This window comes from Dipodomys ordii, unplaced genomic scaffold, assembly GCF_000151885.1.
Source record: "Dipodomys ordii isolate 6190 unplaced genomic scaffold, Dord_2.0 Scaffold9, whole genome shotgun sequence".
Lineage (NCBI taxonomy): Eukaryota > Metazoa > Chordata > Mammalia > Rodentia > Heteromyidae > Dipodomys > Dipodomys ordii.
Window position 1 is genome coordinate 22,239,296 of NW_012267225.1, and position 9,658 is coordinate 22,248,953.

Consider the following 9,658-nt stretch of genomic DNA (forward strand, 5'->3'; position numbering starts at 1 on the left):
CAGTGTTTGTAGAGCTATTTGGGAACTCTCCTCTGGATTATTCATTATCTGTTCTGTCCCCTGATTATCAAAACTGGGAATTGAGGTATCCGGATTTGTCATTTTTCTCATGTTTTTCCGGTTTACTCTGCCCATTTGAGATGAAAATAGCACCAGTTTTGTGCTAGAACACTATCTTAAGGCAAGCATCAACCAAAGTCTGAATTTGCACAGTCAATAGTCTACAGATACAATCTAGTTCAACAGATACATCTATTCAACATCAAAGAATTATATGTTAATGGGCTATGAGCCGCAAAGAAGAATTTGGAAAAGCAGAAATTATTAGGGTTAGGGAGAGGTGTGGGTAAAAAATAGGAATAGATTGAGGAGGGGAGGCACAGGGAGAGTTACCTAAGTCCAATCTCAAAGCAGGAAATAGGTTGCATTGGATGAAAGTAGAGAGAGAAAAGAAGAAGAAAGGGAAAGGGTAATGAAAAGAGACCAGAAAAAATAGAAAAGTAAAAATTAATAATATTATGTATAATCGAATACAATCTATTTAGAGAAGAACATGAATATATTGAGAGAAGGGGAGGGATATAAAGGAGATGTGAAAAACTTAACAATATAAATGCTTAAAATATTATATGGGTATAAAAAGGTAGTACTGCTATTAAGGAATTTAAATCTCAGAGGTTTTGAATTGAGTAATGAATTTGTGGATTAAGTGTGTACACAGTGGGGGATAAGGTCTAATTATTGACTACGGGTTTATCTGAGGATGTGCAAGACAAGAATTTAGTTACATAAAGAAGAAAGAAAGAGAGGAAAAGGTGAAAAGGATAAGAAAGGAAGAAAAAAAGATCAGAAGTTCAGTAGAGCTAAACAAAAAACAAAGAGAGAATTAAAAAAGAAAAAAAGAGAAAGAAAACAAAAAAGAAAGAAAAACACACACTCACGTATCCCTAAAATAAAAATTATGAGGAAAAAACGTTACTGAAAAACTTTTTTTTCAAAAAAGGAAAAAATTAAAGATTAAAAAAAGTTTTAGAAAAGAAAAAAAAATTTTGTATAAGATACCAATAAAAAAAAGAAGAAGAAGAAGAAGAAGAAGAAAAAAAGTTCTTTGGTTTTTTTGGGAGGGGTGGGAAAAATCCTGTATCTCCCTTGTGTCTATAACCAGCCTCTTGTTGGAGTCTCTGGTCTGCTTGTGGTCTTGTGGCTTGGTTGGTTTCTTAAGTCAATTTGTTCGAACAGGCAGAAAAATGCTCTGCTTTACCCAGGATTTTGGGATCCTCCTCCCAGGCTAGTTCAATGGGAGGCAGATCTGCTTTGAGTATCACAAAAGAGGGAGATGCAGTGATGAGGCTAGGTTCTGGGTAGAGTTGAGGCCTTTCAACAAACAGTAGCTTTTCCTGGGGCTAGTTTTTGAAAAACTCACAGAGCCCAGCCTGGAGCCCTTCTCAGAGTTTCTGTTTACTGAATTTCAATTGATTGTCAGAGGGAGGGGCAGCCTCTGGCTCTGATTACCCAGTGAAGAAAGCCACTCCTAGGGCTGTCGCCCTAGCTGGATGACTTTTCCCTGGGTGAAGCTGAGTCTGGCAGGTCACACTGCCGTTAAGTTCTTGTGACCTGCTAAATGACTCATTTTATTCCAAGGCCTGAGTTGGAGCTAGCAGCTCCTCCGAGATTTGTCGGTATCCAAGATGGAGATCTCCGCTATGGAGAGGGGGAGGGGAATGGAGGGGTAGCCTTCCCTCCTCTGCTCCCTGAGAAGGAGTGAGGTCATCAGGCTTCTACTCACACCGAGTCTTGGTTCCTGGGTCATCTCTGGTCTGGGAACTGCAGGATGAAATGTCCGCTCCTTGTCGGTTCTTGCTGGTGTTGAGTAGAATCTGCTCGCCCGCTGTTTCTGGCTCCTTTGTCCTGGACTCTCTGTGGCTCAGGTATGGCGTCTGTGGCTGCTGCCAACATCGCCGCCAACGTGGTGGTGGCGGCTGCTGGCAAGAGCTCAGATGTGTCTGCTTGCCTGGATTTTCCCTCTCTGGCCCGACTCTCTGTCCTGTGATGGCACACTTGGTGTGATTCTCTGGCTTAGGACTGTTCACTGGAACTCTAAAACTGTTTTCTATGTGAGAGCTTGTTTAGACTCCAGCTTCTCCTCTGTCATCTTCCCGGAACTCCATCTTTTATCAATAACTTTTAACTATCATTCATACCACTTGATTTCTTTTCTGCTTCAGTCATTTCATTCCTTATATTGAGGCTATGTTTAGACTGTCATACTGAGTAATCATTCAGTATTAAACCATGTCTTGATTTCACAGGGTATCTGATCTTGTTTTTCCCTTCTATTCTTCAAAGAAAAGGAGAATAGTGCAGAAGGCAATTTTATTAGAAATATGGCAGTGATTAAAAATATAAAATCTGATTTATCTATAAAATATGTTACTACATATATTGTTTGTAACTGTATAAATACTCATTCCAAAGTGTTTACATCACTTTTCCAATTTCTAACTCTAGCCAAAACGGAATAATAAAAGCCAGGTATACTCTCTCCCTCCCTCCCTCCCCTCTCTCTTTTTGTCTGTCATGGGGCTTGAACTCTGGGCCTGGGCACTGACCCTCAGCTCTTCAGCTCAAGGGTAGCACTCTATCACTTGAGCCACAGCACCACTTCTGGTTTTCTGGTGGTTTATTGGAGATAAGAGTCTCATGGACTTTCCTGCCCAGGCCGGCTTTGAACTGTGATCCTCAGATCTCAGATCTGTGTTCAATAATGTTCTTCTTAGGTTCTAAGGCAATTTTTTTTGGTCCGGTTGTGGGGCCTGAACTCTGGGCCTGGGCACTGTCCCTCAGCTCTTAGCTCAAGGCTAGCGCTCTACCACTTGAGCTATATCGCCACTTCCGTTTTTTTTCTTTCTGCTTATGTGGTGCTGAGGAATTGAACCCAGTGCCTCATGCATGCAAGGCAAGTGCTCTACCACTGAGCCACCTTCCCAGCCCCCTAAGGCAATTTTAAAGGGACAGCAAAGAGAATGGCTTAGAACAAATACATACATACAAAATGGCTCAGACATGTCAAGCTTTCCTACTGATTATATTGAATTCATAGTCCCAGGAAAAGCAGCTTTTAAACACTTTTAGAATGTTTAAGGAAATTTTGGGGCCATGGTGCACTGAAGAAAAACCCTGGAATAGTCTAGCAGAGTTTGAGAATAGAGATGGTATGTGGGGAAGTTCAAAAAGACTATAATACCCAGGACTAGTCTCTTTTAAAAAGAAATCATGTAGATGACTTTGGAAAGTTTTGCTTTGCTTTATTATTTTCTTCCATAAATTATTGCTTAGATTTATGAATTATGAGTTTGACAACCTCTTTTATTACAAAACAAAGAGAGGTATTTTTCTTTCTCCTACTTATAAATTGTTTATAAGATTTAGTATAATTTCCTTTAAAGTATATATTTCCCTTAAAGGTATTTCCTACTGCTTATCCTGTCACGATTCAGTATTATAACATTGAATATTCCTAGAAGAGTAAGCTAGTTGGTGAAATAAAGTTTGAATATTATAGGATTAGAATTGGTGTTGCTTAGATAATTATTATAATCACAAAAGTAATTATATTATAATCACAAAAGTAATGGAATGCCAAAGAATGTCAGGAAATTAGTAAGTTGCGTAGACTTCATTTCCACAAATAGGCTATCTTCCCTATAATTTAAAAGTTCATGAGATGATCTTGTTATGATATTAATGTGAACCATTTAAATATAAATATCATCTCAATGTTGCCTTTAGTTACTTAAGCACAATTTTGGGGTGTAATTTTGTCCTCAAAGCCTGATATTTGGCTTTCATAAACTCCTTCACATATTACTTAGTGATAAGCTGTAAAGAGCTACAAATGCAGAGGGTCATCTATCTCTTTAGTCACTCTCATGGAGAGTCAACTTAATTTGAGGTCTGTGGGTCTGTTGAGTATTCCCTTAGCTTTACACATAGATGAAAGATGTCCTATGAAGCTCTAAGGAAAAATGGTCCAGCTTGTAATCTTACCTTGTCTCTCATGCCCAGTGGAAGTCCATGACTTCACCTGAACAATGAGAAGTCTCAAGGAATTGATTCAGGCCACAGGTCCATGGAGAATTAAGGTTGGATAAAAAGCCTAAAAGAAAGTAAGCCTTGCGATGCTTCTACCCTGTTGGCCTTTGTTCCACTTTCTCAACATGAATACATGTCACCTTGGGCCAGGGCATGGGGTTGAGCAAAGCTCAAGAATCACTCCTGATAGCTGACCTCTATGTACTGGCTTTCATCTTGAAAATCAGGCAAGGAAATCACGAATTTAAAACAAGGAACTGAATTAGCAATTATGTTGCTAAAGATGAAAAAGATCAATAGAATTTTGATTCTTGTTTCCAATGGGATAAATTTCTGAATCTTTTGAAGTGCAGAGTTCAAAGATGCATTGATCATCTGTGGAAATCTTAGGTGAGGCCCCTGTCACATATTTGCTTCTTTTGGTTAATTTGTCTTCAATGAAGCTGTTGTTCCATGTCTCTGTTTTCTGCTGTTTACCCTCCCTTCCTTCTCATTTCTGCACTTCCTTTCTGAGGAAGGGTTTTGTATTTTATTTCCTAGCTTTCACTTGTCTTTTGATTAAATCACCAGGGAACACTATCAAAAGTCCTTAGGTCTCACTCTGAGCTGAGACAATGGAGTGGGCTCTCTCTTATCTACAAACAAATGTTAATTTAAATGGTTTAAATTGAAGTTGTATTTGTGAATTACTTTGCAATATCACCTTTGGCATATAAGTCCTAGATAATTTTTTTTCATAAGACTCATGTGTCTTCAGCTCATTGTTCTTGATACATTCTCATTGCTATGAATACCTTACCACTTATTAGGAAACTATCTAGTAAAACAATGTCTTTTATTATAATGTAGATAATTTCGATAAATTCTAAATCCAGATCAATGAGCAGCATTCACCTATATCAAGTGTTATGCAAATATGTGTGTGTGTGTGTGTGTGTGTGTGTGTGTGTGTAAACTGAGCCTAAGAGAGCCAGACTTGAGGTTATCCATCAACTCTACTGACTTTTCTACATGAGCATGTTACTACTGAAGCTGATTCTACAGCTGATTCCAGCTGGTTATATACAATGCACATACCCTGGGAGAAATGTTTGCACTGAATAATAGCACATTGGCAGTGTAGGGAATCAAACAATTCAAAATGGTTGAATGCATAAGGAACTACATATGGTGTCCTATAGGTTAGGACCATGTTTGGTATGCTGAAATGTAGGACACAGGCAATCAGATGTAAGTACCCTAATGAACTGAAGCTTTGTTATGATGGCCACATGGGGACAAGTCCTGATTATAATGGCAGATGTTTTGTTGGGGGATAGGAGAGCTTCCTTTTATCTTGTACAACATGTTTTGGAATTCAGTTTAGAATTCAGGAATGCATTGTAGCATGGCTACATCAAGATGATTAACATGTTACCTCCTAAAGTTAATAAAATCTATTCTTGGCAATTTTCAAGAAGATAGTACATGGTTATTCACGATGGTCACCATGTTGTACAATACGGATCTGGAACCCATTCTTCCAGTCTAAACTGAATTATAATGGTATATAATATTTACAATGGTATCCTTTGACCTACAGCATTTTAGAGACCTGAAATGCAGGGCGGTTTGGTTTTAAGAGAATTCTCTGGGAATAGAAAAAATCCTTCTGAAAGCTGGCTAAAGTGGCCTTGAGAATGTTATTGCCTTCGACTTCCTCCCAAAGGCTGTTGATCTATTTTACCAGAATGGAAAGATTTATTACTTATGACCAGTTCTTTCTGGGCCACATAATTATAGGGCTATCATTGCTTCTAGGCCACACATAATAACAGAAGTCCATTAAGGATTTGGCAATTTTCTCCAGCTTTTGTTGTATGACCTAAATTCTGGTATCAGTCTGGCCCAAGTCTTGACCTTGGAAATGTGCCTCAGCATACAGATATCATGATTAAGAATATTATTGCTAGGGTTACATAGTTCAAATATACAGTCTCTGTGTAGTCATTTGAAGTGTTGAATTATTAAGTGCCAAAGGCAGCTTTATCATTGCAAGTATAATTTCAGTGTTGACACATTTTAACATCATTTTGTGGGTGGAGAGATGTGTGAGTCAAATTCATTTTTGAAACCCTGTATAATTTTGGAATCCAACCAATAATTTCAAAGAATCTTTTTAGTGTTTATGGTCAGGCTTTTACAGCTTGGGGCAAACCTCAGAGGCACCGAGTGAGTCAGAGTGCATCTTCCTTCCAACAGTTGTCTCAGGCACAGCTGAGTATATTCCCCAACAGTCCTGGTAAACACTTATAGGTGTCATACTTTGATTATGTAATGCACTTCCCCACAGGTTCAGGTATTAAATGTTTAGTGCCTAACTGGTAACATTGTTTTGGAAGAAGATGAGAGGTTTAGGATGTGGAACCTAGCTAGAGAATTGAGGTCACACAGTACATGTTAGACCTGGTTCCTAGTTCCTGGAGCCTTCCTCTCTGTGCAATGAAGTGAGTAACCTTTGGCACATGCTCCATCACCTGTATGGGCTCTGAATTAATAAAGCTAAAGACTAATGACTAAAACATGAGCCATAAAACCCTTCCTCCACTGAAGTTGCCCTCCCAGGTTGTTTTGTTTTGTTTTGTTTTTGCCAGTCCTGGGATTGAACTCAGGGCCTGGGCAGTGTCCCTGAGCTTTTTGCTCAAGGCTAGTACTCTACCACTTGAGCCACAGCACCACTTCCAGCTTTTTCTCCTTATGTGGTATTGAGGAATTGAACCAAGGGAATCATGCATGCCAAGCACACTACTGTTAAGTCACATTCCCAGCTCAATCTCCTCCTAGGCATTTTGTTCACAGTGGTGTAATGCTGAGTAACACAGTAGCATCATAGTTATGTGTGAGAAAGTGGAAAGTGGTCCTCTGTACCTGTCAATCTTACCTTCACAGAGCAAGTCACTCAACTCTCCTTACCCTGCACTGTATTCCTCAGCTAGGATGTGTTGTAAGTTAAGGGCATTTGGTGCAGTTTGATTTAGAATATTTTCAATTTGCTAAGGGATTTTGGGGACACAGAGCATCTGTATGTTTGGTGACAGTATATCACCTGGAGTGAATGCTTACATTAAGTAGACAATGCATATGCAGTGAAATGTTCAGTCTTTAATGGAAGATTCAGAAAACAAATCTGAGACAGCAAACAAACCAGTTGCTCAGAACAGTAGAACAAAGTTTAAATAGCATTTGAATATGGCACCACATGGAGTAGGTGACTATGCCTAGTCACACCACAATTGATATTCAGGGCAGAGTATTTGCAGATCCTTCACAGATTCTGTGGTGCCTGTCTGTCAGGAACTGTTATTTAAATCAGCAGGTGAAAAGAAAGAGATCTCAATAAAAAAGTAAATGAAGATTACCAGAACAGCCTCTGCTCGCAGATGTAATCACTTACTTCAGTAATGAAAACTTGAATCTAAAGCTTCACTCCAAAAATGAAGTGTATAATATTTACAAATGTAGGAGGTTGCAAAAATTATTTCTTTCAGAAAAACTATGAAAACTTTGTTTCAAACATTTTTACAAGTTTTACTTTCATAAGGGCATGAAATACAAATATTTTATATTAAACATCAGCAAATAATTACTTTTGAATGATGTGATATGGTATATATGGTAAAGAAATGAAATAATAGATACTGAAAAATAATGAAATAATATCTCAAAATTACTTAATAAATGTTGAATTTTTCTAGGAAAATGGAAAGTGGTCACTTCAAAAAATAGTAAAATTAATTAATATAATAAAGGCTGTGTATGACAAACTTACAGCCAGCATTATACTTAGTGGTGAAAAGCTAATGCCATTTCCTCTAAACTCAGGAATGAGACAAGGATGTCCACTCTCTCCACTCCTTTTCAGTTTAGTATTAGAATGCCTACTTACAGCAATAAGACAAGATGCAAACATAAAGGGATCCAAATAGGGAAAGATGAAGTAAAACTCTCCCTCTTTGCAGATGACATGATCTTGTAGTTAAAGAACCCCATGGACTCCACTCCCAAATTACTTGAACTGATCTAAAACTTTGGCAAAGTAGCAGGGTATAAAATTAACCCTCAAAAATCAATGGCTTTTCTGTATGCCAAAAATGAGGAGAGTGACTGAAATCAGGAGAGCAACTCCTTTTGTAATAGCCCCACAAAAAATAAAATACCTAAGAGTTAACTAAAGAAGTGAAGGCACTCTATGATGAAAACTTTAAAAGACTGAAAAAGGAAATCAAAGCAGAACTTCGGAAGTGGAAAAACCTCCATACTCTTTTATTGGGAGGCTTAACATCGTGAAAATGGCAATACCGCCAAAGGCTATCTACAAATTCAATGTGATACCCATCAATATTACAACCTCATTCTTCAATGAAATAGAAGAAGCAACCCCAAAATTCATATGGAAAAACAATCCTTAGCAGAAAGAACAGTGCTACAGGAACATCAATACCAAACTTCAAACTCTACTATAAAGCCATAGTCAAAACAGTTTGGTACTGGCACAAGAACAGACCTGAGGACCAATGGAATGGAACTGAAGATGCAGAAATGAACCCACAGGCCTATAGCCACCTAATCTTAGATAAGGGAGCTAAAAAAATAGAATGGAAGAAAGACAGCCTCTTTAGTAAATGATGCTGGCAAAATTGGTTAAACACCTGTAGAAAATTAAAATTAGATCCTTATTTATCACCCAGCACCAGAATCAACTCCAAGTGGATCAAAGACTTCAAAGTCAAAGCAGACACCCTGAAAACATTATAAGAAGGAATAGGAGAAACTCTAGGGCTCCTTGGCACAGGCTGAAATTTTCTTAAAGACTGAGAAGCATAACAAATCAAAAAAATATTGGACAAATGAGATTGTATGAAACTGTAGAGCTTCTGCATGACAAAGGACATTGCTACCAAGATCAATAAAAAGCCCATGCACTGGGAGAAGATCTTTATTAGCCATACAATGGACAAAGGTCTCATATCTAAAATATACTTAGATATAAAAAAACTTAAATCCCCTCCTCAAAGAAACAACCTCCCGATAAGTGGGCTAAAGACTTAAAGAGAAACTTCTCTGAAGAGGAAATAAGAATGGTCAATAGACATATGAAGAAATGCCCAACTTCTCTAGCCATAAAAGAAATGCAAAGCAAGACAACTGTGAGATTCCACCTCACCCCAGTTAGAATAGCTATAATCAAGAAATCGAATAACAACAGATGCTGGAGGGGATGTGGACAGAAGGGAACCCTACTTCATTGTTGGTGGAGTGTAAACTTGTTAAACGACTTTGGAAAGCAATATGGAGGTTCCTCAAAAGACTCCACATAGAGCTCCCCTAGGACCCAGAAATCACACTTTTGGGCATTGACCCAAATGATCACAAACAAGGCTGTACAAAGCTACCAGCACAACTATCCAACCTTATTCACCATAACTAAGATTTGGAACCAACCCAGATGCCCCTCAGTAGATGAATGGATCAAGAAAATGTGATACACACACACACACACACACACACACACACACACACACACACA